Below are 3,515 nucleotides of genomic sequence, written 5' to 3' on the forward strand. Positions count from 1 at the left end.
ACCACTAGAAAGATTGTACACAATGTGTTAATTATTGAAACTGTCCTATCCCTTTGATTTGAAACTGTCTCATTAGTATTTGTTTATCAATAAAATTATGGAAAAAAAAGAAAAATAAATAAATAAATAAATAAACTATTCCTTGATCTAAATAACCTAAAAAAATAAATAAATAAATAAAGTGCCTACTTAGGCAGAACACAGTGGTCGGGGTTTGATCCCTGGCATGCTGGGGATCAGGCTATGCTGGTGCTAAGGTGGCAGTTGAGACTGGGTGTGGTGGTACATGCCTGTAATCCCAGTGCTTGAGAGGCTGAAAACAAGCGGACCACTACAAGTTCAATCTGTGTAATGAGACCCTGTAGACCCTGTACTAAACACGTTTTTCAAAAAAAAAACAACTATCTTGCTTGAAAAAAAAATTCAAAAGTTAGCGCTGGCAAGATAGTTTAGAGGACTAATGCTTGCTTAGGCAAGCACAGGGGCCAGGGATTGATTCCTGGCACTATATGCTGCTCTGGCCCTATGTGCTTATTGGGCAGTGGATTGCAGGTGTGGTGGTGCACGCCTGTAATCCCAGCACTGGGGGCGCAGAAAACAGGAGGATCACTATGAGTCAGAGCTGTGTAGTGAGACGCTGTTCACCAAAAAATAAATAATAAAATAAAAAAAAATTAATCATCCCCGATTTTCAGTGTTTTAAAGATTGAGCTCACTAGTCCTGGTGTTCATAAGAGGTAGAAGACCAGGCGTGGTGGTGCACACCTGTATTTAGAACACTAGGGAGGCTGATTACAAGAGCATCACTATGAGTCTGAGCTGGGCAGTGAGACCCTGTACCAGATACCTAAAATTTAAAAAAAAAAAAAGAGGAAGAAGACAGACTTGAGCCTGGGTCTTCTACTTCCAAGTTCATAATTGAAATATTCTTGGTCAGACAAATAAGATTTTATTTTGATGTTAATACATAGTAATATTTTTAGTGTTTATTTTCAAGACTGGATTATGCTCTAGTTAATGAAAATTACATTCCCCTTGAAAGTTCTCGGGCTATTTTGATGTCTTCATAGGTTTCTTTTAGAATTCCCTAATTAGTTGTCTTAAATGTTTGATCATTTCTTTGGAAATGATACTTTTTGGAAATTGATGACTTTGACTTTTCTCCACAGTTACATTGAATGGTTGGTTGCATGGATTTAAAAAGAAAGCAACAGAATGTGAAAACTGGACCTTCAGGTCCAGAGGAAGTTAAGGTTAGTTGAAGAAGTGAATTGTCTGTGTATTAATGGAAGTTGAGAAAAAGCAAGTCAGAACTTGCTTTCATATGTTCTGAAGAGATAAAGAATGTGCCTTTAGAAGATAATCTTTTGAGGAAAGTATGAAGAAGTAATCATATTGTGTATATTTTTTTGTGTCTTATTTGTATTTAATTTATGTAGAAAGCTAATTAACTCTTGCTCTCTGTCTAGCCTTTTTTTTAAAAAAATTCTTTATTAGTACATATTTGTAGTGCATGGAGTTTGCAAACATCTTGGGGAGTGGTTCTGGGGTATTCTTGCCCCTCATTCTATTCTTCTAGCCCATTTTTCATTCAGACATATAAAACATGCCATGCATTTGCTGGCATCCTTGCACAGAGGCCCTGCTAATCTTCACTATAGCATTTCCATTGTAGTGTCTGTGTTGTCAAAGCAAACATTAGCCTAAGTTTTAAAAAATCAGTCATTGAGGTAAATAGGTAGATTGCCACCAGTTTGCTCAAGTTGCCCCCAATCAATAAGTAGGAGTATCACAATCTGTCTTGGTTTTTATCTTTGACATATGAAATTGAGAGGATTTATTATTGTTATTCATTTGGATAACTTCATTGGCAGTAGGTAAAGGCATTGTGTGGCATAGGCATTATGGTTTTCACATGTGTGGCTGTATTCTAGTAGATACATTGTGTCAACTTGAGAATTGAGATGTTTAGTAACCTAAGTGATTTGGCAGGTGGCCAGTGTTTTGAACCCATGCATTAGGAAACCATGGAGATCTTGTGGGCAGGAAGACTATTTACAATATAGGAGACAAAGAGAGCCGCCCCCCCCCGCCCCTTTGTCTTTTTTTTTTTTTTTTTTGCTCTCTTCTGCCACCATGAACATGTAATTAATTGCCACCTAGTGTTTTGTTATAAACTCTTTGAAGCCATTTTTGGAATATAAAACTAAGTCCTCAAACAAAGTTGAAGCACAGAACTTACTGGTAAAACTTAGGTTTTTGTTTTTGTTTTCTAACACCTTGTTATGGTTTGTTTTTTCAATTTAGGAAAATGTTCATATTATTACAACTGGAGTGTGGTACATATAAATCAGTCCTTGCAGAAACAGTGGGAAATGACTTTTAATCTATATCATATTATACTATTAACTTTTCCTTTCATGGCATTATACCATAAATTCTGCAAAACCGTATCTTTGTCTGTAGGAAGGAATTTTACAGAAGCTACAAAAAAGTGTGGAGGCAGAGGAAAATAAATGGAAAGTTCAGGTCAGTGAATCACAAGAAACAATTAAGCAGGTGCTTAAAAAAGAACCCCTGAGAGCTGCAGTACTCAGAGCTGGACCTGGGCTACCACACAGGTCACCAACTTCTGTGGGAAGTGCACATCCTCAGCCCCCCAGACTCCCTGGGTCTGAGACTACGAGGCAAGGGCAGAGTCCTTGTGTTCATCACCTGCTTGGTGATTCTGATTCCCACCTGTACTGACAGTTACGAGTTTAGAGAGTGAGTGAGGGGGCGATAGAGAATGGAAAGTGATTTGGCAGAATTTCTGTGCCTTATCATATGGTGAAGAATACTGGGTTCAAAATTAGTTTAAAACATTGATAATTAACACACAATATATTATATTCAAGAAAAAGTTAAACATAGTTTTCAAAGACCTGAATATTACTGTACAGTCTTCATTTCTCTCTAATTTGCTTGGATGTGGCAGAATGTGGCATTTGCTACTCATCTGTCTTCTTAGGCTCATTAAATGCAGAATTTAGATGCTCTTACTGCATTTGGGTGTTACATGAACCTGACAGTCCTAATTTTTAAGGTCTTTTAAAAAATTTAGTGTGATTTTCAGTATTTCAGAACCTCTGAATTTTTAATTAATTGAAAATTTTAGACAGTAGAAATCGGTGGCTTGTTTTTTTTTCCCTCTTTAAAAAAAGTTGTAATTAAAATACTAAAATGGAAATTTGTTACTCATATAAATTCATTGTATTATATATTTTATGTGCCACACAAGGCAGTTGTAGGGGCAGGGAGATAGCTCAGTGGAATAAGTGTTTGCCTGGCAAGCAGAAGGTCCTGAGTTCAATCCCTGGTACCATGAAAAAAAGAAAAAAAAAAACCCTATAGTTGTAGCCCATGTCCTAGTTGATCTTCTAATGTCCATTTAGGGCCAGGAAGATAGTTCAGTAGAATAAGCACTTCCCTGGCAAGTGCAAGGGCCTGAGTTTAATCCATGGTTTCGCAAAAAA

General features: G+C 36.9%; 1 non-coding gene across 1 annotated transcript; it reads right to left on the reverse strand.

Annotated features, from left to right (window-relative positions):
- Positions 1-1,593: 1,593 nt before the first annotated feature.
- LOC111813413 lies at positions 1,594-1,697 on the reverse strand. Its single transcript, XR_002818688.1, has one exon. It is a non-coding gene; the product is annotated as a U6 spliceosomal RNA (small nuclear RNA).
- Positions 1,698-3,515: the final 1,818 nt, after the last annotated feature.

The sequence above is a fragment of the Octodon degus genome, unplaced genomic scaffold (assembly GCF_000260255.1).
Source record: "Octodon degus isolate 3935 unplaced genomic scaffold, OctDeg1.0 scaffold00007, whole genome shotgun sequence".
Lineage (NCBI taxonomy): Eukaryota > Metazoa > Chordata > Mammalia > Rodentia > Octodontidae > Octodon > Octodon degus.